At 43.3% G+C, this 27,489-nt stretch overlaps 1 protein-coding gene across 7 annotated transcripts in view; it reads left to right on the top strand.

The window, feature by feature from the left end:
- RALY (RALY heterogeneous nuclear ribonucleoprotein) overlaps positions 1 to 27,489 on the top strand; it is an 84,602-nt gene that overhangs the window by 24,379 nt on the left and 32,734 nt on the right. For 6 of the 7 annotated variants that reach the window (XM_055307409.1, XM_055307371.1, XM_055307380.1 and 3 more), the window contains one exon: positions 14,183 to 14,258. The exons of the other annotated variant lie outside the window; for it this stretch is intronic. The gene's annotated coding sequence lies outside the window, so the exon portion shown is untranslated. The remainder of the gene's footprint in view (positions 1 to 14,182; positions 14,259 to 27,489) is intronic. 7 annotated transcript variants of the gene reach the window in all.

Below are 27,489 nucleotides of genomic sequence, written 5' to 3'. Positions count from 1 at the left end.
TCCTATGTGTCAGGGCTTGTGCCAGTGCTAAAGATTCCCAGATGTAGACCCATTCTCTGCCATGAAAGACCTCACAATCCAGCATCAGAGTCCAGCAAGGAAACAAACCACAGTAGTGGAGGCATGTGCAAGAAATTCTGGGATTACAGGCATGGTGGTGGGCTTTCCTAGGGAGGATAACTTTGATCTGTGCTTCTTGAAGGAAGAGGAAAAGAGTTGAGGCAGGCAAGGCAAAGAGGGTCACTCCAGACTAGGGGATTAGCACAAAGAAAAGCATAAAAATGTGGCTAGGAACTCCTGACCAAAGGGTAGACATTAACAAAGTCCCTAACTTGTAGCAAATCAGAATGTCCATCTAAGCTCTTGTCCCTGCTAGACTTGGGGCTGTAATAGTAGCTACTGAATGGCAGTAATACAGGAGCAGGAGGAGGGGAAAAGGAGGTAGATTGATTAGCAGACGCTGACTGAATCTTCGTTTCTGGGAGGGAACTGAGGAAGAAAGCTGAAGAGCAGCAGCCCTTTGTCGCCTGGACCGAGCCTGCAGAGGTGCATGCTGTGGGTTCTGGGCAGTGGTTTGAAAGCTCATCTGGCCCAGGCACATGGCTTCACTTCTCCCATGGCAGAATCCTCTGTTCAACTCAGCCCACCCCTCCGTTCTATGTTCTTTCAAAAAAAAGAAAAAGAAATTAATGGAATCTGTTCAAAATACCCTGAAATGAAATTACATTTTTAACTCTAATTACCCTAATTAAAACTTGACAGCCGTAATCCTGGAATGGCAGATATGCTAAGTACCCCATGCCTCTGACAAGCTCACGTACCCAGATGGAATGTTGTTTTGTTCGGGGCTTAGGAGAAAAATTCTTTGTGTGTTTGTTGTGTTTTTTTTTTTTCCCCCATCAGCAATTTAGTCTTTGGCTTCATAGCTTCCCCAAGCTAAGATAGCCATACTTGTGGGCTATAGGCTTGCCCAGGACCTTTAATCTCAGTGGAGATCCCTTTGCAGAGGTCATACTCCTAGGGATTCTTAACCACATACCTTGGAGTTTCCTTTTCAGTTGAGGTTAGACTACATGCCCTGAGCCTTTTCTTGGGTAAGACCCCCTGCCTTCAGGGATGAGGGATCTGTGCTTGTTAGAAGGCTGTCTGCTGATCTAAAGCTAAATATGGGTCTGGGATCAGTTTATGGCTGTTATTAAGGATATAGTTTGAGGTCAGGGATGGGAGCTCTGAAAATAAGATGTCTCTTCTCTTCCCATATCTCAGCACAGGCTAGAACCACCTAGTAAAATGCTGGGTCTTAACTAGTTACCTGGCCAGTCCCAGGGAACACAACAGGGCATGGGAGGGGGTAGCAGGAGAAGAGGCAGCCGACTGAAGGCTCTGTTGATGCTGTGAGTCATATCATGGTTTTGTTAGAAATAAAAGTCCCCATGTTCTGGTGACCTTTCAGCCCAGAAGCCAAGCCTTTTCAGTCAGTGGACACTGGCTGATGTGTTAGGTACTGCAAGGGATACGGAATTGAATATGACACGGTGCTTGCCCTTGTGAAGGTGACAGTTGTGGGGGAGTGGGGGAGGCACTGGTGGGTGAGGGACAGCCATGTACATATGACTAATTATATAAAGCAAGCAAACACTTTTCATAGGTGTTGCCATATGAACTTGTCCCTGAATAGGTATCACTGGAGGCATTGCAGGTATCAGGGAATAGCATGGGGGAGAGGTAGGAAGTTGCCAAGTGACAGTCTGCTGTGATTGGAATACACCATGCAGGGGAAGGATATGGTAGAGGGTGGAGGTAGAGTTTAAACTTTTATCTTGGGGATCCCTGGGTGGCGCAGCGGTTTGGCGCCTGCCTTTGACCCAGGGCGCGATCCTGGAGACCCGGGATCGAATCCCACGTCGGGCTCCCGGTGCATGGAGCCTGCTTCTCCCTCTTCCTGTGTCTCTGCCTCTCTCTCTCTCTCTCTCTCTCTCACTATCATAAATAAATTAAAAATAAAAAATAAACCTCTCTCTTTAAAAAAAAAAAAAAACTTTTATCTTGTAGGCAAAGGGAATCTATGAGGGTGCAGTGCTTGTCTTAATGAGTGTGTATGATGGATTGGGAGCCAGGGTGATTGGAGACAATAGATTAGTTAAATAGGTATCAGCAGACTATGGCCTCTGGGCTGAATCCAGTCTGTTGCCTCTCTTCATAAGATTGTGCTGGGGTACAGCCACATTTGTTTGTTTCTTTATGAGTGTTTTCATACTACAATGGCAAAGCTGAATACTACAGAGACTGCTATAGCCCACAAAACCTAAAAATACTTTCTGGCTCCATACAGAAAATGTTTGCTGGCCTGAGTTAGAGGGTAATTATGAAAGTTCTCTAAAGCCTGAAATGAATTGGAGGTATCAAATGAGATTTTGCAGAAGGGACTGCATGATGTAGCAAAGACTCTAGCCCTGCCTACCTCTCAAAATTTTATATAGGTCAAATTTGCTGAAAGTCACCATGGTCACAAAAGTACACAGGATGCCAGTAAGTCCTGATTTGTCCTTATTAGCTCTGTGACCTTGGAAAAATCACTTGTCAGAAGTTCAGGTGAATATAGTAAATAGAACAAAGAAAGGACTCAGATTATTCCACATGGTGCAGAGCTGTTACTCTGCCACTTTGTACTTCCAGTTTATAAGTCTGAGCGCCCTCTAATGGAAAACACAAATATCCTCAATCTGGAACATAGTTTGTCTTGAGAAGTTGGGGATGGGTGAACAAGAAGGTTTTGATACCTAGAGCAGCTGGCATTGTGGGCAAGAGGCTCATTCTTTGAGGACACTGTGTACCCATTTTCTTCCTTAACCATTTAGACTTCTTCTAGCCACATTGAACAACTACCCTTCAGCTTCCAGAGCGTATTAGGCCTCTGTAAAACCAAAGACTGGATTTATTTCTCTATCACCTCTCCCAGCCAGAAACTGTATAAGTAGCACTTGACATCCCTTATGAGTTGCTCCTTACCACTATACTGAACCCCATACGCCTCCCCTTTTCCTCGAACATTGTGCATCTGCCCTGTAGGATGTACAAAAAAACACTAGATGGGGATATGGCAGTCGTGGGTTTCAAAGCTTACTGTGTGACCTCAGCCCCTTTGTTTCGTGTCTCTGGTCCTTTTGTAGGCTCCAATACAAATGGCTTTAGTCACCTCTTGGAATTTGAGAGTTCTTCTCTAAGATTCAGAGCACAGCTCTCCCCAACCCCCCATGTTCCCCTTTTCCTTTCAATTTAGAATATTAGTATATTCCCACATTTGATCTACTTGAAATTCTCTGCATTTGACTGTGAGTAGAGTAGTAGTCCTGTCTCTAGCTGTTTTTACCGCAGGCTTCAGGAACTGGCACTCAGTCTAATTACTGGAGTGGAAAAGGCTGTGGAAGTCATGTCCATGTGATCCTAGAGGTTCAGCAAGGCATGGTGTCTCTAGGATGGGAAGTCTATTCAGTACGGGCAAACATTTGGCCCTGAGCATCCATGATACAGTAGAGGAAGGTGTTCATCCAGGCAATTTACAGACTTTTTCCTATTTATCTCAGAGCTCTGAGATAGGTGATATTATCTGTCTTTTATAGATAGTGGGAATTTATTAGAGGATCATTCAGGAGACAGTGACTGACTCATTGAGGATAAAGGGAAACAAATACGCTTTGTTCCCAATAGGGGAGAGTGGTAGAGGAGACAGACAGGTAAGCTGTGATGGGAGCTCTAAGAGGATACACAAGAGCAGTTAAGTAACGGTGCCTACCCAGTTTGGGTGGCAGAGCCAGGGCTCAGCCCCAGGTCTGTCTGCAGGCTATTTCTATTGTACTATGTTACCTTTCCTGCTGGGGGGGGGGGCAGTAAACTCAAGTTCAGGTTCTTAGGCCTGCAGAATGGCCACTGATGGGGAAATCTGGCCTTGGATTCAAAGGTACGCTTTAGTCTTAGGAGAGCCAGAGTTGTTAGGCGACTAAGGCAGAGGTTATGACAGGGACTTGGACCCAATTATAGAATAGAGCACAAGATTTTGTTACCTCTAAAAGGAGAAGCCTGGTGGTCAGCACTGGCAGTATCCTGGAATACTACAGGGAGCCCACCGTCAACTCTGGTAGCAAATGGGGAGGAAGCATTGATATCCAGGCCCTGTGGGTAGAGGTTAGAGGTTGCGGCTAAAACTGATTTAAATATTTCCTGCCTAGAGTCAGAATTAGTTCAAGGACTGGATTGGAGTTGTTGCTGATCCTTACCTGAGATGATAGAGCTAGGATAGACTGTGAGAGGAAAGAGAAGAGGTTTTACAGGCTGACAGGAGATGGTATTAAGGCTAAAAAAAAAAAAAAAAAAAAAAGCCTTGTTAGATTCTACAAATTATTCCAGTATAAGAACTTGAGCCATTTTCTTCTCAGGGCAGCTTTTCAAATACTGGCTCCTTTTCCCAGAGACTCTGTCTTCCTTTTTTTTCTGATCTTGGCTATCTAGGCAGGCCATGACTAGCTCTAGGCTATAACATCCTTCAGTCCTGCTGCTTCACTGTGCATCCTCTCCTCTTAAGCTCCCAATAGTGCTAGATTCAATTTCTTCATCTGTGACATACGGGGATTGGACTAGCCGACTGAGGTCCAAGTGTACTATCCACAGGACCTTCTTTTAGCCACTAGACCTGAAATTCATTTTTTTTTTTTTTTTAAACATTCTTTTTATTTTAATTTTTTTATTTATTTACGATAGTCATACAGAGAGAGAGAGAGAGGCAGAGACACAGGCAGAGGGAGAAGCAGGCTCCATGCACCGGGAGCCTGATGTGGGATTCGATCCCGGGTCTCCAGGATCGCGCCCCGGGCCAAAGGCAGGCGCCAAACCGCTGCGCCACCCAGGGATCCCCTGAAATTCATTTTTAAGGCTAACTTTGGATCCTACCCTTTTGGTATCTATAGCCTTCATATATCTTTTAAAAAAAAAAAACTGTGCATTTTATTTTATTTATTTATTTATTTTAATTTTTTTTTTTTTTTTATTTATGATAGTCACACACACACAGAGAGAGAGAGAGAGAGAGGCAGAGACACAGGCAGAGGGAGAAGCAGGCTTTATGCACCGGGAGCCCGACATGGGATTCGATCCCGGGTCTCCAGGATCGCGCCCTGGGCCAAAGGCAGGCACCAAACCGCTGCGCCACCCAGGGATCCCCAAACCTGTGCATTTTAGCTGGGATTCAGTTTAGTTGTTTTTTTGTTTTTGACCATCTTCTTGCGATTTTAATTTTTGGGTAAAATTATCATTATCTCTTAGATTCCAGCTTTCCATCCCAGAACTGAGATTCTTGGGGCTGAGTCTATATCTAAAGAACATTGTGTGTTGCTTTTTAAATACCTATTCAAAACCATTATGGGTAGGGGGACCAGGGTGGCTCAGTTGATAAAGCATCCTACTCTTGATTTCTGCTCACGTCATGACCTCAGGGTCGAGAGATTGAGCCCTGTGTCTGGCTCTGTGCTGGGCCTGGCTCTGTACTGGGCTTGGAGCCTGCTAAAGATTCTCTCTCTCCCTGTGGTCCTCTCTGTTGCCCTCACCTCCAGACACGTGCTTGGGTGCGCTCTCTTTGTAAAAACGAAACAAAACAAAAAACCAAACCAGGATGTGACCTTGAAGCTTGCAGTTCCTGACTCCACATTGAGGACACCACGAAAGTCATTCTGTACTGTAGGAAGTCTGGATGTTGTGGGAAGTGCCCTGACTGGGAGTAGGAATCTGGCCCTTTCACTGACTTCCTTCTGTGACTTTGGACAGATCCTCCTGCCACTCTGGTCTGCCCTTTCTAAAAAGGTGGGTCCTCTTCCAACTCTGGTCTCACTGGGGACAGAAAGCCATCATCTACACAGTTCAGTTGCAGAGCACTGTCTGGCCCAAGCTTTGGTGTGTGGGTTACAGATAATAAAGCCTTAGATTCTCCCTTCCAATTAGGGAGGGTGAAGGGGAACCATCCAACTGTCTCATTAGCATGGAGAAAAGAAAACAGTAATTACTGGTGGCTCCCTTGATGATTCCTGCAGGGTTGGTTCTTTTAGGGAAAGAGGAGGGGGAAACTAGAGATAGCTTTAGCTGAGGAAGGAGAAGTGCTGTTAGCTGTTTAGAAAATTTCAGAGGCAAGAATGATTGTCTTGCACATCTGTTGTATTCTCTGGACATTCCTCCAGGCAGCCTAGAGACTGCCTGGATTGAGTTTCACCTATTTATGGCATGAATAATGTTCTCATTCACGGACATGGACTAGGCTCAAGAGCCCTAACGTCACCTGTCAGTAAGACACCAGCTGCCCTTGAGGGCTTCCTTTTGTGATATGCTGGGCATCCTGACACCTGTCTTTGTTGGGGAGTAGTGGAGAGTTTTACTGAGCTATTTTGTGACCTGGCTGCATTTTTATGATGTAGTGAGTCATCTTTTTAGCCCCCATGGCAAACCACAGCCAGTTGGTTTATTATGCCTGGGCATAGGCAGCCACACAATAGAGTCAGTCATAAGATTCAAGGTCAGGTATCCTTGTGAGTGGGAGCAGTCTGGTAGAATTGCAGGGCCATAGGGTATGGTCAAGGCTGGGAAAAGCAGGCCTCACAAAGATTGAGGCAGAGTTTTGAGGCCAAGAGGTTAGGGGACAGCTAGAAAAGAACAAATAGATTGGCAAGCATGGCTCCTGGGACAAAGGCTATTTGCTCAGTGCCCAATCTTATGTTCCCTGCTGGTTGTGGGCAGTTGTGCACCCTCATGTGCTGATCATATCACAAGTGGGTCTGAGACCACCCGCAGGTGAGCCCTGTCTGATTGAGCGTGGAGCTGTTATGCTATGATTATTTCCTGGGTCTGCTCATTCTTGCCTTGGTTGCTGCCCCAGAGACCTAAAGAACCAGCTTCTATTTTCTTCCCCTCTCCAGAGAAAAATACCATTTCATCAATAGCTCTTTCAGTCAGTCTTCTTGTAGGCTCTGGAGATTATCCTTCTATAAACAGCAAAAGTTCGATAGGGACATACTCTTTAAAAAAAATATTTGTTTAACAAATATAGGAGATGATTTCTTCTGCCAAAATCTTTCCTTAGCCCTCTGAAGCACTCCCTTTTGCTTGGTGCCCCACCCTTCCAAAAGCCTTTGATGTTCAGGACTCAGTTCTTTCCCAAATTTTCTCTCACTTCTGGTTCCTTTCCTCTAGTTGCCATATGTAGTTTCTGGTTTCTGTGTACTCCTGTAGAATTTGTCCTTTATTATTTTTTAAATTATTATTATTTTTTTAAAAAAATTTTTAAAATTTTTTAAAATTTATTTATGATAGTCATACAGAGAGAGAGAGAGGCAGAGACACAGGCAGAGGGAGAAGCAGGCTCCATGCACTGGGAGCCTGACGTGGGATTCGATCCCGGGTCTCCAGGATCGTGCCCTGGGCCAAAGGCAGGCGCCAAACCACTGCGCCACCCAGGGATCCCTAAATTATTATTATTAAAAAATAAATTATTACTATTATTATTATAATTATTATTATTTTGGTGGAATGTAACAAAATAATGGCCTGACTCTGGAAGGAGTGCTTCTTTTCAGACTAAATTGTAGTCATCTGGGCCATAGTAAAGTGCTTCCCCAAAATAGGGTCCGTATGCACATCCAGGACATGGTACCTGTTGTCTTGCAAAGGTGTTCATAGCATTGTATTCCCTCCCAGTATTAGATGTTTTAATCAGGTATTTGAGTTCAGCCCAGGCTGAACCTCTCATGGTTTCTTGACTGTTTGATAATTTTTTTTTTTTTTTTAAAGATTTTATTTAGGGATGCCTGGGTGGCTCAGCAGTTGGGTGTCTGCCTTTGGCTTAGGGCATGATCCTGGAGTCCTGAGATCGAGTCCCACATTGGGCTTCCTGCATGGAGCCTACTTCTCCCTCTGCCTATGTCTCTGCCCCTCTCTTGGTGTCTCTCATGAATAAATAAAAAAAAATATTTTATTTATTTTTAGAGAGTGTGAGAGACAGATTACGAGCTGGGGGAATGGGCAGAGGGAGGGAGAAGCAGACTCTCCTTTGAGCAGAGAACCCGATGCAGGACTGGATCCCAGGACCCTGGGATCATGACCTGAGCCAAAGGCAGGCCTTTGAGCCATTCAGGTGCCCTGCTTGGTAGAGTCTTAGAACATCTTGTGCTTTTGGGTGATAGCCAATTTGGAATAGTCCCTCTTTCCTCTCCCACTACAATAACTGGCTGAGAGCCTTTTGGGAAGGCCTGGTAAGCTAAGTCCTACAAGTCTGGAAATTGATGGTACACTTGCATTCCACCTCTGCCCCTTTTTTCCCCACGCATGCAAAACCAGTAGTTGCTCCATCAAATACAAAATGGGAGAATTTGATCCATTTTCTGAAACTCAGTGGTGCCTATATGTGGGGGCGGGGGCTCTTTATTTTTGAGCACAAGAAAGTGCCAGGTATGTAGTAGAAAGAACAGTCTTTGAGTCAGACTGTGGTTCCAGTAAGTTCTGTTTCCTAGCTGTGTGATATTAGACAAGTTCTTTCTCTTAGGCTCAGTTTTTCCTGTAAGATAGGGATAATTCCTCTGACCTCAAAAGGGTTATTAGGAATCAATGAAAATAGGGATGCCTGGGTGGCTCAGTGGTTGAGTGCCTGCCTTTGGCTCAGGGTGTGATCCTGGAGTCCTGGAATTGAGTCCCACAACATTGGGCTCCCTGCATGGAGCCTGCTTCTCCCTCTGCCTGTGTCTTTGTCTCTCGCTCTCTCTCTGTCTCTCATGAGTAAATAAATAAAATATTTTTTTTTAAAAAAGGAATCAATGAAAATAATTAAGGCTTTGGCTATAGGACATGATAGGTATTTAATAGCAGTAATGGCAAACGTACATTTCTTTTTTTCCTCCTAGACCATTTTGTTGCTTTTTTTTTTTTTTTAAGATTTTATTTATTTATTCATGAGAATACACAGAGAGGAGAGAGAGAGGCAGAGACACAGGCAGAGGGAGAAGCAGGCTCCATGCAGGGAGCCCGATGTGGGACTCGATCCCAGGTCTCCAGGATCAGGCCCTGGGCTGAAGGCCGCGCTAAACTGCTGAGCCACCCGGGCTGCCCCATTTTGTTGCTTCTGATTCATTCTTTTGTGGTACTTAAATGGAATAACAATACCTATTATTGAGTCACTTTTGCCAGGCTCTGAGATAAGGGCTTTCCCATGCTGTCTCATTTATTTTTCCCAATAAAACATTGATGAAGCAGGAGCAATTTTTAATAAATGTAGGAAACTAAGGTATAGAAGGTCAGTACCTTGCCTAAGGTCACAAAGCTAGTTATGAGACAGCTAGGATTCAAACCCAGGTGTCTGATTTTAGTCTGAGCTCTTTTTTTTTTCTTTTTCTTTTTTTTTAGTCTGAGCTCTTCATCACTGAATTGATCATTACTACTTTTAGTTTTTCTGAGCAATGTGTGACGTGTGTGTGTGTGTGTGTGTGCGTGTGTGTGTGTTTTCTCTCCACTTGGACCTCTTGGGATTTGCATGCATGTGGCTTATGAACTTCTTTTAGTCTTGGTTGGTACCTGTCTTTTGATGGAGATACAATGACACTGTCTGCCACAGTTCTTCCTAATCCTTTCACTCAGAGCAGACCCTTCAAATGAAAAGTGATATAGCTACCTTGCTTGCTTGCTTTTGAGACCATCCCCTCATTCCTTTACCATTCACATAAAACTAAGTAAATTTACTGTTCTTACCAGTTTTTTTTTTTTGATCCCTCAGAAGATCCTTCAGAAGAACAGATTGAGGGCAGCCCCGGTGGCCCAGCGGTTTAAGCGCCGCCTTCAGCCTGGGGTGTGATCCTGGAGACCTGGGATTGAGTCCCACATCAGGCTCCCTGCACGGAGCCTGCTTCTCCCTCTGCCTCTCTCTCTCTCCTCTCTCTCTCTCTCTCTCTCTCTCTGTCTCTGTCTCTCTGTCATGAATAAATAAATAAAATCTTTAAAAAAAAAAAAAGAACAGATTTATAAAGAAATTAAGGTCCAAGAAGGTGAAAGAACTTGTCCAGGGTCACACAGTGAATTAGAGGTAGAGCTGGAACTAGCTGTTAGGTTTTCTGACTCTGAGCCCAGTGCTTTCTCTACTAATTTAGTAAGCAGGAGAGGTATGTATGTATAATTTACAGATGAGACCTAAAGAAGGTTAAGCTATTTTAGGACCCAGGATCTAGAGAGTTCTGAGGGAGGGGCCTTGCCTCATCCATCCACATCTTCACACCAGTTCTTTCATACATATTTGAGGAACTCAGCAGAAAGGGAGTAATGCTTTCCCCTTAGGGTTCAACAAAGCTTTCATGACAAGGAGCTGTGGCAAAGCATCCAGAGGATGTTATTGTCTCCTCATCCATAAGGAAGGTTGGATTCCCAAGGCTTACTAGCCTGCAAGAACTCTTGTAGAAGGAGCAGAGGAGTTTCAGAAGAATCTATGTATCTTTGACTTCTGCAAACTTTAGCCTTAACCTAGGTGGGCTGGGACAGGGTAGTGGTAAGTATTGAGGTTGGGAGCCCTGAGGAATGAGTTTTATTTTTACCTGTTGCTGGTATATTTAGTTTGGGGTTGGGGACAAGCAAGTTCCCTTCATTTGAAATTTATAAAGAGGAATTCCTACTGTTGCTCTTTAAAAAAACCAAATAAATCCTTGGTTCTGGTACCAGAAAAGAAACCTTTCCCAAAGTCTGGGCCTCAGACAGTTCCTTCCTTTTTGCCTCCTTCCTAACCTTCTCTCCTTTTACCCTTTCCTCTCCCTCTATTTTCTCTTCCTGCCCAGCTTCCCTTCTTATTCTTTTCTCTCCTCACCTCTCCGTAACTCCGGAAAACAAGAACAAGAAAAGGGAATCTTCAGACAGCAGATTAGTAGATAGCTGGGATTAAAGATAATGGGGCCGAGAGTCATAACATGGGAGCTAGAGATTTTGGACCTTACTTCTAGACCTCAGAACAAAGGTTCTTGGAGAAGAGGCTTATTCATTCATTCATTTACTCATATATAGTGTCTCCTAAGTATAACCTGCCAGACTATGTGTCAGATACTTAGGTGATTCCAGTTAATAAGACCCTAAATCTGCCAATAAAATAGTCTTATGGGGAAGACATAGTAGAAGTATATCTTCTGGGCAGCCCCGGTGGCGCAGCGGTTTAGCGCTGCCTGCAGCCCGGGGCATGATCCTGGAGACCCTGGATCGAGTCCCACATCGGGCTCTCTGTATGATGCCTGCTTCTCCCTCTGCCTGTTTCTCTGCCCCTCTCTCTCTGTCTCTATGAATGAATAAATAAATAAAATCTTAAAAAAAGTATATCTTCTCCCATACTCCCCCATTCAAATCATTGGATTAAAAAAAAAAAGTTTTGTTTAAGTAATCTCTATACTCACCATGGGGCTCAAGTTCACAACTCTGAGATCAAGAGTCTCTCAGGTTCTTTCAGCCCCAAATCACTGGATTTTTCAGGTAGAAACAACTTTAGAGTTTATCTGGTTCTCTAAATCATGAAGTAAGCAAACATATATAGGCTTTGGAGTAAAGTAAAGCAGGCCTGGGTTCACATTCTAGTTCTGCTACCTACTAGCTGTTTGACCTTAAATGGTACTCTTAACCTTTCCAGTATTCAGTTCCCTTGGATATAAAATGGGCATGACATCATCTCTTCACAGGGTATTATGAGGGTCAGCTTCATAACACCTAGCCCAAAGCCTGATGCATATTAGCATGTATCTTTCTATCATTCTGCATCAAGGCTTGGTGAAAGTCCTTGCTCCTGTGAAACTGAGGCCATCTCCAGTCAGCCTGATTTCTTTCTCCGTTTTTTTTTTTTTTTTAAGATTTTATTTATTTATTCATAGAGACAGAGAGGCAGAGATCCAGGCAGAGGGAGAAGCAGGCATCATACAGAGAGCCTGACGTGGGACTCAATCCAGGGCCTCCAGGATCACGCCCTGGGCTGCAGGCAGTGCTAAACCGCTGCGCCACCAGGGCTGCCCTCTTTCTCCGTTTTTAGGATACATTGAGCACTCTTTGCACTGTTGGGTCCTGCCTGATATTATTAGTAATCCTTTGCAGGAATTTCACATAGTCCCACCCTGGAATGCAAGGATAAGAACTGTTCATTCATCCCTGTGTCATCTATAATCCCTAACTTAAAGCTGTGACCATGACCAACCAGGCCCAGAAAGTATTTTTTGATGGATTGGTTAGAAGGCTTCTATAAATATGCTCAGTGTTCTGTAGTGAAAGAAAGAGCTATTAGAGATCTGGCCTGGAATCTCCCATCCTAACTCTTCCCCTACCTCCTCTTCTGTTACTGCAATGATTCTCACAAAATCCCTGTCCTATAATCAGGATGGGGGTTGGATCTCCATTTTGTAGAAATCTGAGGCTCAAATTAGAACCCAAGTCCTTTGTTAGGTAATAGATCCTGAGTAAGGTAAGAATAGCAGAAATGAAAACAAATCTTTAACCAACTAGGTCTTCATTATCCGGCACCAGCAGGAATCTTTACAAGGAAGAGAGAACAGAGGAACTGGTTTTGAGGCTTTAGCTGATGATGAGGCCAGAGCCAGGTGTAGTCACAGAGATGATTCAAGAATATGATAGTGGTAAGAAGGGGTTCAGGATAACTTCATAGATTTACTAGGCCTTGAAGACTAAGACAGATTTGAATATGTACAAATGAAGATGGGCATGATGAACATTGAGAGTCTCAGTGCTTATAGAAGAACGATTATACCATTTGTTGAACTATGGAGGCTGAAAACTAGGAGATGAGTTCAGTTTGGTGACATTTTGATTTGGAGGTGCTAATAGTCCATTCCCCTTACTGTGCACCTCCTACTATCTGTCTTTGTCCTTGGACCCGGGCCTATAGAGATCCTTCAGTTCCATGTATTTGCTGCTTTGGTTCCAGGCCTGGAGCCCCCAGAGACCCCCTTACCCATGTCTTGAAACAACTGTCACTTTGTCTGAAGTAAGATAGTCATGTAAGATTCTTAGCCTGGTACCTAGTCTGTTTCAAAGTGTACATTCAGTGATAGTAGCTGTTAAATGGCTGTTGTTGTGGTTATCATTGCTTTCTGATCATAGTAGCTAGAAATTAGAGAAACATCTGGAACCAACTGAGTGAAGGACTCAAGAGTCATAGTAAGAAGCCTGAACTGCAAGTAAATGGAATAAATTTCAGGCTGGGTATAAATGAGGCTCTGAGCCATATTGGGTAGAACTAGAGAATGTTTACTGTCCATCACCCGCCCCTGCCCCGAAGTTGGTATTGTATGATATGGTTAAGAGGGCAGGGCAAGCCTTGGAGGTTGGACTCCCTGGTTCAAGTCTTAGCTCTACCTTCTGTTAGCTGTGTGACTTGGGCAAATTTACTTAACTGTGCCTCAATTTCCCTAATAGTAAAAATGGGGAAATAACACAGCAACCTTATAAGATTGTTGTACAGATTAAAGAGTTAATGCAGATAAAGGGTTTACAATGTTGCTTGGCATGAGCTACTGTTCTCCTTAATCCTGGAGTCCCCTCTATTCCACATTCCAGGTAAATACAGCTATTTCTCTGTTCTTCAACCATCCTCACCAGCAGTGGAGGGGAGAAGTAAAGAAACCTGAAACCAGTTTTAGAGTGCTTGAAAATTTGTCCCAGCTGGGGTCCAGGTTACCTAGGCCTGGAGGAACCTGGCCCAAGATTGATATAGAGAGTTGTCTAGATGACCTGAATTCCATTCCCAGGTTTTTTTTTTTTTTTTTTTCCTTTAAGGTTTCTACATCAATGTGGAGCTTGAACTCTTGACCCTTAAATCAAGAGTTGCAGGCTCTACTGACTGAGCCAGCCAGGTGCCCCTCCATTCCTAGTTCTGCCACTGATGTACTTTGACCTTGGGCAAGTCATCTAACTCTGAGCCTCTGTTTTCTCACATATAAAATAGGGAGCATAATTATTTTCTCCATATATATTTAGTATCTCATTCTTTCCATCACTACATTCTAGTTATATTGACTTTCTTGTTCCTTTAAGCATAACAAGCTTATTCTTGCCTATTATTGCTGCAGGGTCTTAGCACTTTATGTTTATGCCTGTTCTGAGCAGGACACTGACTGACTTCTCTCTGTTTTAGGTGAGCCCTGTTCGCAGAGGTGCTGACCCTGTAACCCAGAAGAGTTAATTGCAGGCTGAGCTCAGCCTTGGTATTGGTGAGTGAGGGTCTTGGGTAAACCCTGGGCAAGCTTGGGCCAAGATCAGGGTAATTAGTTTGGGGCTTATTTTTATCTTTAGTACAGGTAACTAACTTATGGACAGTTATTCTCCTACTCCATGTCTGAGAAATTGGCATAGGCAGCTTTCTGTACTGGGAGGAGAATTGAACCTGGTTTTCTTAGAACTGTTGTAAAATGGTTTGGGATCATTTGTGGTGAATAAGGCAAAAGCAAGCTTAGTTCCTTTTGGCTTCTGTTAGCTGCTTTGTCTTGGAGGTTATCTTGAACCTGGCAGCTAAACCCATTCTCCTCATAGCCCTTAGAAACTTTCCAGATTTCAGTCTTGACTGTGACCTACCAAGTCCATAGGTCAGCTTCAGAAGCTAGTTTTATCAGTCCTGGAAAATGTGATTATGAATGGTGGTGAGGATGAGTAAAAGAGTTGCGGCTGTGTGAAGAGAAAGTCAGGGGAAGCCTAGAGGGAAAACCACAGATGGTGAGACAAGAAGGGAAATCAACACATTAAGAACCAATTGTGTGGGGCGCCTGAGTGGCATAGTTGGTTAAGCATTTTGCCTTCAGCTCAGGTCATGATCTCAGGGTCCTGGGATTAAACCCTGCATCAGGCTCTCTGCTCAGCAGGGAGTTTGCTTCTCCTTCTCCCTCTACTCCTGCTTGCTCGCTTGCTCACTCTCTCATGTGTGCTCTCTAATCTTAAAATATATATATAAAAGAACTAGTGGTGTTATGTGTCTCATTTAATCCAGACAAAACTCCATTTTATGACTGAGGGAATTGAGGCTCTGGAATCTGAAATAATTTGCCTGGGGTTCACATCTGAGAATCTATAAAGCTGATATTAGAACCTCCTCAGTCTAATTGTAAATACCATTGTTCTCCCTGACTTGGCAGGCTTTCCTTGTTAATTTCTCTGGCATCCTGATTTTTTTTAAATGAAGTTCAGGAAGACAGACCTCCTTAGGGATTCAGGAAGGGAGATCTAGTTATTTGAGGGCCCAGCAGGTAGGAGTTGGGATTCCTTCTGAGGCAATGGCATTTCTAGTGAGGGAGCCAAGAGCCTAAAAGATAGGATCTTCTCTAGTAGTTAGAGGCCTAGGCTCAATATAACTAGAAGAAGAAAGCACCTGTAACACATGAGATACTGTATGAAGACTTGGCCAGTAGAGATAGGGACCTGGACAACTGGATTGGGGTTGGGAAACCTGGGTTATTATCTTCTCTCTCAGCATTTGTCCTTGGACAATCTCCCTTCCCCTACTTGTAAAATCGGAGTGCTTCCTTGCACCCCTACATATCTAATGTGTGTATGCCAGTCTGCAGGATGTTGTAGGGAGTCAAATGAGAAATGCAAGTTGGATATTTTTGAATTGTAAAGCAGCATGACTGAATGAGAGAAAGTGAGAAGAGAGCATAAGTACCCTGGCACCTCAGTCCCTGACCTATTTGGCATTCCACTCCCCAAAGGGAAAAGAGAAGGTTTTCCTTTGGATATTTGGGTTGTAAGTCTTTTCCCATGCTCTTCTCTTCCTCTTCTTGTGTAGATTCTACCTAAAGCTCAATCTTTCCACAAGGGAAGGGATTTTCCAAAGTACAGAGACCTAGCCAGGCAGCATCAGCAGCATGATTTGCAGCAGGTGGGCTGCAGAGTGCAGGTTTAAATGCACTCACACAGCCTGGCTTCAAGGCCACTGCTAGCACAGATATTAAAACACTTTTCAAGGACCCATCCCCAGCATGTGTTTTCACTCACTAATTCCACATAGATGTTGCCTTGTTTCCTACTATCTTGCTCAGAAAAAGAAGGCTGTTCCTATTCTGGCTTTAAGTACCCTGCCCATCCCCACGCCTTACCTCCAACTACTAGTGGAAAAGGCATTTATGCTATAGCCTCATAATCTTGTCAGAGGCCATGGTCATCCAGTTTACCCACCATATCTCTTTTGCCATTGGCCAGTGATATAGGCCACTTTCTTCACATTCTGTAACTGGACATTTTGTTCTTCTCTCCGCCTGATGTGTTCAGAGGGGTCTCTCCCCAACCTGGTGTTCTTGGAATCTGCATTAGCCAATCTTCCATCCTACTCTGAATCTCCAGGCTCTTTCTGTCATCTCTTTTTGTCTGGTTAACCTAAGTTCTGTAGTTGCTGGCTTTCCTGTGGCCTGGGTGCCAAGTTTGGACCTTACTCTTTTTGTACCAGCGCCTTGTGGAGAAGTTCCATTATTGATTGTTTCAAAATATGAATGATTCCATGTAGTGTCTATTTAACATATTGAAGTTTCTACTAAAAACAAATTTGAACTAAAAAGGAGGCAAAGCATTGTCATTCTTAAGCCTTTGCACAGCACTAATTTATCTCTATTTTTATATGTTGTAATAGGTTTAGCAATCTAGTTTCTAAACTTGTATAAGATTCAAAAAGCATATCAAAAAGGGAGGAGGAGCTGCTGTATTAGCAGCTAGAGGTGAGAGCTGAAAGCTAATAGTAAGGGAAGGATGAAAGAAGAATAGAAAGAGAAAACAAGTATGGAGGCCTTCAGTTTAGGGGCAGCAGTCCTACAGACCTCTGTGTGCTTCAGTGAAGCAGAGTTGGTAATTTTTAAGGTAGTTCTAAGTTCCTCTTGAGGCCAGAGGTATCAGAAAACACTAAATTATTTATCATGTCTACTATATTATCAGATGCTATACTGAATGCTCTGTATAAGTTGGTTTTATTTTCATAGCAGCTTGGGAGGTAGGTGGTGATATTCTCATTTTAGAAATTACTGAGGCTTCAAGAGAGACAAACAGTGAGGAAGAGCTAAGCTTAGAACCCAGAAGAATCCAGCTCTAGACAACTAAGTTTTTTCTATTATCCTATTTTGGCTCTTTTCCTGTGACCTAAACTCCTGGTCTTTCTCAGCCTCTTCAGCCAGTGGTTTCCTTATGCCTTCTTTTTATTCGTTCTCCTATATAAAACTTTTTTTAAGACATTGATACAGTGAGTTTTTATTGAGTGTCAGCCCTGTGCCAGATACAGCTTTGAAATATAGCAATGAAGAAAATACTTTGGGCAGCCTGGGTGGCTCAGTGGTTTAGCGCTGCCTTCAGCCTAGGGCGCGATCCTGGAGACCCGGGATTGAGTCCCGCGTCGGGCTCCCTGCACGGAGCCTGCTTCTCCCCCTGCCTGTGTCTCTGCCTCTCTTTCTCTCTTTCTGTCTCTCATGAATAAATAAAATCTTTTTTTTTTTAACTTTTATTTATTTTATGATAGTCACAGAGAGAGAGAGAAGCAGAGACACAGGCAGAAGGAGAAGCAGGCTCCGTGCAGGAGCCCGATGTGGGATTCGATCCGGGGTCTCCAGAATCGCGCCCTGGGCCAAAGGCAGGTGCCAAACTGCTGCGCCACCCAGGGATCCCTGAATAAATACAATCTTGAAAAAAAATTTTGCTCTTTTGTAGTTTACATTCTGGTGGAGGAAAACAGATAAACAAATGAATACGTATGAAGAAAAATAAAGCAGGGTAAGGGAACAGAGAGGTTCTTTGTGATGAAAAAAGGCCTCTGTGAGAAAGTAAATCTGTGCAAAAATACATAGGAACTAAAGTAGTGAGCTCTGTGTATATCTCTGGGGAATAACATTCCAGGCATAGAATTCAGCAAATTCAGAAAACCTGAAACTATAGCAAGCTTATTGTGTTTGAGGAGCAAAAGGAAGCCAAGTGGCTGCAAGTGGAGTAATCAAGAGGGAAAATGGAGTATGGAGAAGTCATAAGGATAGACAGGGACCCAGATCATGCAGGGCTTTATTCTGAGTGAAATAGGAAGCCATTGGATTGTGTGTAGAGGAATGATGTAATCTGACACCCAGTAAAAAAATAAAATGAAAATAAAAATCCCTCTGCCTAATTGTATCAGATAAAACCTCCTGCACAAGGTTGAATAGAATTGATGAGAGCAGACACTCTTACCTTGTTCCCAATTTTAGGAAGAAAGTGTTCTGTCTTTCACATTAAGTATGGTATTGGCTGTAGAGTTTTTTATAGATGATTTTTATAAGGCTAAGTTATAAGGTTTTACTATGGATAGGTGTTGGATTTTGTAGATTCCGTATTTTTTGTTCCTTGTTCATAACATGGCATTAGGTTAATTGATTTTTGGATATCAAACCAACCTTCTATTCCAGAGAAAATCCCACTTTGCCAGGGTATATGATCTTTTTGTTTTATTTTTTTTTCTTCTAAAAGTATTTTTTAGGGATCCCTGGGTGGCGCAGCGGTTTGGCGCCTGCCTTTGGCCCGGGGTGCGATCCTGGAGACCCGGGATCGAGTCCCATGTCGGGCTCCCGGTGCATGGAGCCTGCTTCTCCCTCTGCCTGTGTCTCTGCCTCTCTCTCTCTCCCTCTGTGACTATCATAAATAAATAAAAATTAAAAAAAAAAATAAAAGTATTTTTTATTTTTTTTTGCTCTTTTTTTATTTTTATTGGAGTTCAATTATCCTTTTTAAATGGTGTTGGATTTGTGTTGCTATTTCATTGAAGATTTTTGCATCTGTATTCATGAGGCATATTGATTGTGTTGTTTTTCCTGGAATGTGTTTGGTTTTGGTATCATAGTAATACTGGCATTATAGATTGAGTTGGAGAGTGTTTCCCCCTCCTTTGTTTTCTGGAAGAATTTGTGAAGGTTAGGTATTATTTTCTTTTTGATTGTGTGATAGAATTTACCAGGGAGGCCAGCCTTTACCAGAGGCTTTACTCTTTGGGAAGATTTTTCATTACTAATTTAATTTTTTTCTTTGTTTTTTGCTTCTTGTAGGTCCCCTCCCCTCCCCTCCCCTCCCCTCCCCTCCCCTCCCCTCCCCTCCCCTCCCCTCCCCTCCCCTCCCCTCCCCTCTCCCCTCCCCTCTCCTCTCCAGATAGAGGCAGAGGCACAGAGGGAGAAGCAGGCTCCCTGTGCAGAGCCTGATGCGGGACTCAGTCCCAGGACCTTGGGATCATGACCTGAGCCAAAGGCAGATGCTCAACCACTTGAACATCTGCCAGATTTTGTTTCTTTTTCAGTCACGTTTTATAATTGTGCCTTTCTTGAAATGTTTTCATCTAGATTGACTTTTCTTTAAAGATTTATTTATTTATTTATTTATTTATTTATTTATTTATTTATTTATTTATTTATTTATTTATTTATGATAGACATAGAGAGAGAGAGGCAGAGACACAGGAGGAGGGAGAAGCAGGCTCCATGCCGGGAACCCGACGTGGGACTTGATCCCGGGACTCCAGGATCACGCCCTGGGCCAAAGGCAGGCGCTAAACTGCTGAGCCACCCAGGGACCCCTAGATTGACTAACTTCTTAGTTTAAGATTGTTCATGGTTTCCCTCTCAATAAATAAATAAACAATAAAAATTGTTCATGGTATTCCTTTATAATCCCTTTAACTTCTATTAGATCAGTAATGATAACCCCCTTTTAAATCCTGGTTTTGGCAATTTCTTTTTTTTCTTGGTCAGTCTTGTTATGTGTTTGCCAATTATGTTGATGTTTTCAAAGAACCAACTTTTGGTTGCATTTTCTATTCCATTGATTTCTTCCTATCGTCTTTCTTATTTTCTAACTTTCATAGGGGATAATTTGCTCTTCTTTTTCTAGTTTCTTAAGACTTGGGTTGTTTTTGTTTTTTTAAGTTTTTTTTTTTTTGTTTGTTTGTTTATTCATGAGAGACACAGAGAGAGGCAGAGACACAGGCAGAGGGAGAAGCAGGCTCCCTGCAGAGAGGCCAACATGGGACTCGATCCCGGGTCTCCAGGATCACACCATGGGCCGAAGGCAGGCGCTAAACCGCTGAGCCACCCAGGGATCCCCTGTTTTGTTTTGTTTTGTTTTAAATTGGTTTTGCATCCCAAATGAAAAGTCTTCAGGCTTGAGTGATGTGTGGGCTGTCAGTGTGCCCCTGATGTGGTAGTCTCTGCAGAATTATGCTTCAGAGAGGGCCTAACTCAGGAACAGTGGGATAGACAAGTTGCCTGCATTGTATGTGTTACCAGCTGAGAGGAAGGGGGCCAGGGCTAGACCCATAGTGCTGGGCAGCCTTGCTCCTGCCTGTCCCAAGCCAGGATTTGGGTCAGGCCTGAACTTTTTCACTTAGGAGAAGAAGGTGGTGTGGCAGGAGGTCAGATGACAGACCTGGAAAGTCAGAGTTCCTCAGAGTGCTGAGGAGATTTTTGCCTGATACACAGAGCTGGTGGGGATAGCTGCCCACCTCACAGACTTCAAAGGTTCAAGATGGCTTTCGAGACCTTGCAGAATACCTCTATTAGCTAATAATGACTGAGATTCTAAAGAGAAATTTAATTCTGTTAACAAAAATAAGCCTTAAATCCAGATCTCTTAGTAACATTGAGGTGGAAAAGCTCTAAGCAATGCCTGGGCTTGTTGGTTATTTATTTGTAGCCTTTATTTCCTTCATCTATAAACAAAGAATAACACTGTCTACCATCCAGCACATGTCAAATAAGTGCTGTATAAAACTGTTAGATACTGTTCAAGTGAAAGGGACTATTATTGTTAGTAGTTGTGGTGGTATGGACCAGGGACAGAGTCTGAGAAGGTCCAGGGGCAGTAGCAGTGCATTATTATCCTTCAAGGTGTGGGATGAATGACCACAGTGGATATTGTAACTTAGTAAGGCAGGAGGTTCCTAGTCTACCAGTGTAATAATCAGATGGCTCCTAGAGAATTCTGGAGAAAATCTGAGGGAGGCTGCCAGAGCAATTCATATAAGAAGCAGCTGTCCCTGTTCTTTCCCCATCTAGGAATTTTGCCCACATTCTATTACTTTGGTTCTAGAAACAGCTGGCTTTCTTGAAGGTTGCTGTCACAAGAAAGCAATAAGATCTTGCTTACTTGGGGGGTAGGAATAGTGTGTAAAGGGCTCCGGGTTATATTGGGCTCTGTGTCTCCCTCCTTCCCCAGTTTTCATTAAAACTAAAGAGGATCTTTCTGTCCCACTGGAGCAGCAGGCCAGACAGAAGGGGGACTGACAGGTCCTATAGGTCGGATTAGCTAGAGGACAGTTCTAAGAATGTGGTGGAGAGGCAGGCTCCTGAGCCTGAGACTTAGGCCAAGAGATCAAAAATCCAAGCTGTGAAACTGGGAAACAGTAGATCAGGAAACCAAGGTTGTGCTAGAACCCTGAGGTGAAAAGGACATGGACTGAGGGGATTTTAGGATTTAATGGGGCAGATATGCAGAAAACTAATAAAACTATCCTACAAAAGCCCCATGTTAACACAAAAGCAGAAAACATTTCTTTTGAATTGTCATTTTTGTATTGGCTGAATCTTCTCTGTTCTCCTTCCCTCATTGCCTCCCCCTGCCCCATTTTCCCAATTAGGATAACACGTCAAGAAGTTACTGCACTTAGTGCTTAGGGCAATAGACAGAAGATACCGGTTTTTGGAAGTTTAATTGACTACACCTTTTCTGTGTACCTTTGAGTTGTAGTTTCCTCATCTGCAAAATGAGAAACAAAAATGCCTGTATGGTTATTGTGGTGCTAATAGATGATGAAAAACATGCCTGGCCTGGATTGGTGTTTGGTCACTAGTGATTGAAATAAATTCTGATACCATGTGTTCAGTGTCAGATTATAATAGAAAGTGAATATCCCAACTCACGCTCTTAACCCTGTTTTACTAACTCAACCTTGGGAATGCATTTAATCTCTGGTCCTCAGTTTCTTCTGCTCGAAAAAGAAGCAATGAGGTAGAAAGTTGACCTATAATTGCTGATGTTCCTTCTAGTTCTTTGCCTCTAAAGGTAGAGTGGTCTGTAGTTCAAAGGCATCAGAGAGGATGAAACAAAAAGTCAAGAAGGGTCAAAGAAACTTCAATTTCAGTCCTGCTCAAGGCTGAGCAAAGATATTACAGAGAAAGAGCCATTATCTACAATGAGCAGGTGTTGGAAGTGTCTGGGAGTCTGCTGCAGGGGCAGTGACCTGCTTGTCACCCAGCATTTGGAAAAGAAATATCAAAGAGTGGATCAGAATGGCCCAGAAGATTGGAGACTGAGTAGATAACTAGTATGAGAGAGACCATGAGGCATAGGAATCAATTTGTGCTCTGTTACCTAACTTTTTCTGAGTGTTCCCAGTCAAGCAAGCTCTTTCTCTTTTTGCAGTCTTCATACCCCATCTATAAAACAAATTAGGTGATCTATTCTCCAAGGACTTCTTTAGGGCTCTCTAAAATTTCATTGTTCACTTTGTTCTAGCTCTCCTTGGTGTTGACGATTTCATTTATATGCAGAGGCTTAACAAGCCAGGCTTTGCCTAGCCCTAGAGTATTTAGAATGCTCTTGAAACCACAATTTCAGGTCACTAAGAATCATACATTTTCTTTTTTTTTTTTAAATTTTTATTTATTTATGATAGTCACACATAGAGAGAGAGGCAGAGACATAGGCAGAGGGAGAAGCAGGCTCCATGCACCGGGAGCCCGACGTGGGATTCGATCCCGGGTCTCCAGGATCGCGCCCTGGGCCAACGGCAGGTGCCAAACCGCTGCGCCACCCAGGGATCCCAGAATCATACATTTTCAAGTTGAGAAATGCTTTGGTCCACCTGGTCCAACCCCTATTTAACATTGGGAGGTAATGCAGCAGAATGGAAAGACTTTGACAGCCGACTTTGAATTCAAATTCCTACCAGTACTAGTTTATTTAATCTTCCAGAGCCATAGTATCATTATCTGAAAATGAGAGAGAGTGACAGTAGAGTAGAAGGCACATAGAGAATTACATTATTCAGAGGAGAAAAAAAACTGAGGACAGAAAGTCACCTGCTCAGGGTTGAACTCAGACCAGAACCTAGGTCTTTTGTGACTCCGTTCAGAGTTTTCTTCTCTAGAGCCAAGGTCAGTTGTACCCATGTATATGTTGTAGCAGAGATTAGAACTTGAAAGCATGTCAGCTTTCTTAACACATTTGCCAACAGCCTTCTCAATTCCCCTGTGGCGTGTGTCAATAACACAGCCTGCACTTGTTTTAGAAACAAGAGCTCCATAAGCATTTCTCTTTGATTTGCTTTGACTGGTACAGGATCCAGATGCTCTTAGAATAGCACATCAGACTCTCCAAATCAGCCCATTCCCATTCTGAGCAACTTGCAGCTCTGATCTGCTGCTGACTGGGGTTTGTCCCCAAGTCCTCCCTACCTGTCATGCGAATCACATTCATTGTCTTTTGCTATTTGCCCTTTAACTCTCTTTTTTTAATTAATTATTTACGATAGTCACAGAGAGAGAGAGAGAGAGAGAGGCGGAGACATAGGTAGAGGGAGAAGCAGGCTCCATGCACTGGGAGCCCGATGTGGGATTCGATCCCGGGTCTCCAGGATCCTGCCCTGAGCCCAAGGCAGGCGCTAAACCACTGCGCCACCCAGGGATCCTGCCCTTTAACTCTTGATGGAAGAGGTGTTTATTTATTGAGGTGTCTACTATGTGCCAGATACTGTGATAGGTACTTTAAATTGGTTATGTCCTTTAATCTTTGTAATTCATTAACTTATAATAGCCCCAAGGGAAGAGCTGAGGCTCAGGGAAGTACATGAATTTGCTTGCAGTCACATGTCAAGTTTGTGGAGGAGCTGGGTTTGAACTCCGGTCCTCCTAACCCCATAGATCCCATAGTAAGCTCTTCCCTGAGTCTCATACTGCCTCTCTGGCTTCAGCTCTCCCTGAGGGTAGACTATTCAGTAGGGCCCAGGAACAGGCATTGAGTGACTTTAGCATAATGGGAATATCTTCTGTACTTTCAGTGCCATTTTCCCGTGAGTTTCTTCTTTGCTTCAAACCAGCTTCTCCAAGACCCAGGTGTATGGCCCAGAATCCAAGCACTAATAAGCAAGAGGCCACGTTTCCATCTTCAGCATGGAACACTGAATCCCTTGTAAAGAGTGTAGTTGTAATTTTCAGAATTGAAGGAGGGGAATATTTCAAGCACTTGTAACAGCAACTCTGAAATGTAGGGAAGGAGAGAAAGGGTCTGTACATCTCAAGTTTGATAGGCCTCCTTCAGAGGACCTGGCAGGAGAAGAGACATAGAAGAGATTTAGGAATAAGATTGTTCTAGAACTTTTCACTTACAACTTTTCAGTTACAAAGCACTTTACTTGCAGAGATCTTACTATGAGGAAACTGAACACACCTGCCTTTATGTGGCAGAGCCAGAAGCTAGAATCCAAATCCTTAGTCTTGATAAGGCCAGTGAGTCTAAGCCCTTCCCGAAAGAGTTTTGCCCCTGGCCCTGGACCCCACTCAGTCTGCATTTGCAAAAGGGGCAGATCATTAGTCTTAATCTTTGCCTTTTCTGAGTCCTTTGCTGTTTGTCGCCTTCTTCACCCAAAGCTACTCAACTGCTAGAGCTTCTTAATGAGACTACCTCTTAATAATATATTTTTTTAGAAATAGCATAAGAGGATATATTTTTGGCTCTGCATTTTCCCCAGGATCATTTGCCATAAAATGATGGAATTTTAGGATGTCAGAGTGAGAAGAGACCTAACAGACGTCAAGTTTGCAGGGGAACTCTTTATAATTGAAGTGAAGTTGAGGCCCAGCAAGGGGCAATAAGTGACATGCCCAGGGTCACACAATTAATAATAGCAAGTCTCCTGATTCTCAGCCTGGTGCCATATCTACTACACTGAGCTTTATGTCATTTCATAAGTGACCACCTGTTTTTTTTTTTTTTTTTAAGATTTTTATTTATTTATTCATGAGAGACCCACACAGAGAGAGAGAGAGAGAGGCAGAGACACAGGCAGAAGGAGAAGCAGGCTCCACGCAGGGAGCCCGACACGGGACTCTAGGACCAGGCCCTGGGCTGAAGGTGGTGCTAAACCACTGAGCCACCCGGGCTGCCCACCACCTGTTGTTCTTGACTAACATCCTGTACCTAGATATCAGGCATCTTGCCTACTTGCATCTGGTTCTTTTGAGATAGCCAGGCAATGGGTTTTTGTATTTTGTCAGGGCATAATTCTCATACACATGGTGAACAAGTGTCAAGTTTTGTTTAACTCGTGAGTGTGGAAACCAGAAAGAGAATAGCTGAGAAACTGAATTTCATGTTGTCAGTGGAAAAAAGGATTGCTGAAATTAGATTGCTAAATTAGATTCAAAATTAATTAATGTCCTAATGAACAACGTACACTTTGGCATTATCTTCTCTGCTTAGAAGTGTACCTTCTCTGTTTTCTACACATTAACCTCTAACTTTGCAGTTTCAGAACATTTGGGCTCTAACCATTTGTGAATGGGAAGTTAAACAAAATTCCATTCTCCAGGGCAGCCCGGGTGGCTCAGCGGTTTAGCGCCACCTTCAGCCTGGAGGTGTGATCCTGGGGATCTGGGATCGAGTCCCACGTTGGGCTCCCTGCATGGAGCCTGCTTCTCCCTCTGCCTGTGTCTCTGCCTCTCTCTCTCTCTCTCTTTCTCTCTCTCTGTGTATCTCTCATGAATAAATAAATAAAATCTTTAAAAAAAAATTCCATTCTCCAAAAGTATCAGATGACTCATATATATTTAAAAATGTTCTAATGTGACTTTAAAAGATCACACAATCATCTTTTGCCTTATTTCTAAGTTTTGGATAATTTTCCTTAACTTCCCACCACTGAAAAACTACCCAGAGCCTCTTGTATTTAAAGCAGGCTAGAGCTGTCCAAACCCAGCAAGGCACCTTTCTGCTCAGGGCAGACACAATTTCCTTGCTGAAGTTTGTGGTAGCAGCCATCAGCAAGATCTTGAGGTCTCTCCTATAGCCCTACTCACTGGCTTGGACCTTGGCCTTTGCTAATCCTAAATTTGCTTCTTCACCTGGTCAGGGAGGCTTTTTCCTTGCTTCTGGTTTTCCTCAGGGCCATCTTGGATGCAAAGAGGTTACATAGTTCCATCTGGAGGAAGTTAGTTTTGAGCACAGAGTTGTATTCAGGTGAAGTAAGTAACTGCTTTCATTATGTGGTTTTGTCTCTGAACATGTAATGTTGCCCACTTCTCATTCCTACTACTAAAGGCCAAATCTTAATCCTCTCTCATTATAGTTGTCAATTAACTCCTCTTTCCACTTCCAGTCTTTGCCCCTGAAGTATAACCTCCTTTTTCTCTCCATAGGTTTTTAAAATACATTTCTTATTCCTATCACTTCCCACTCATAAAACCTCTAGTAGAATAAATCCAATCTCCTTAGGATGACATTCAGGGCTCTGCAAAGACTGTTTCTTCCCTTCCTTTCCAACCACTTCTCTATCCCCTTCTTTCTCAGGCTCCTTGTTCCAAAGGAGTTTACTAGTGGATAAAGATAGTAGGGAAACCAACTTTGGCCAGTATAAAGGGAGAACTGCCTGATCGAGTCTGCAGTTAGGTTAGGCAGTTAAGCACAGGTTAGGAAGTGTGCTTAGTTGTGATGCCACAGGAACACCCAATCCAGTAGACATTTTGGGCAGGCACAGGGATCTAAGTCCTGAGGGATACAGAGAAGGCAAACAACATGGTCAAGGCTTTTGGAGCCTATAGTCGATTAAAGAGGACTGGCAAGTAAAGTAAGTAGACTACAGTGATGGTCTCTATAGTAGAAGCATATAATTGCACAGGTCTTACTGTGGTGTGCTTTGGAGGAGGGGGGTGCTAACTGCTTCACAGATAAGGGAGGCTTCGAGGAAGGTGATATTTGAGGTGGACTTCAAAGATGAGGTATTTGACCGTTGGGAAAGAAGTATTTGGTAATTGTGAAGGGGATTCTGCAGCTTCTAAGCAATGAGATTGGTGAGGACAAAGATACAGAAGCTTTCATGTATGTCTCAGAGAAGGCTGTCTTAAACAGCCCAGGATGGACAGAGTATAGGATTTCGGGAATGGAGTGTGGTTAGGGTTAAAGTTAACAGTAAGTTGGCTAAACTCTGTAAGGTCTGATATTCCAGGTTAAGGAAATACTGTGTATATGTTGTGTTTTATACATAGCATGTGATAATTATCTTTGAATTAAGTGCTGTGTATTTGTGAGTGCATGTGTGTAGCTGTGTGTTAGGGTGTGTGTATTACATTTGGAGATCATTGGTGAAGATCCACTGAGGCAAAGCAAATGTTAAAAAAATGGAGCCAGAAGGACAGGTTAGACCTAAGCTTACTCAGGCTTGAACTTCTGAGATGTTCTCCAGTTCCACAAGCC

The sequence above is a fragment of the Nyctereutes procyonoides genome, unplaced genomic scaffold (assembly GCF_905146905.1).
Source record: "Nyctereutes procyonoides isolate TBG_1078 unplaced genomic scaffold, NYPRO_anot_genome, whole genome shotgun sequence".
Classification (NCBI taxonomy): domain Eukaryota; kingdom Metazoa; phylum Chordata; class Mammalia; order Carnivora; family Canidae; genus Nyctereutes; species Nyctereutes procyonoides.
The sequence above is the reverse complement of the archived record's forward strand: the minus strand, read 5'-3'. Positions and strand labels throughout refer to the sequence as shown.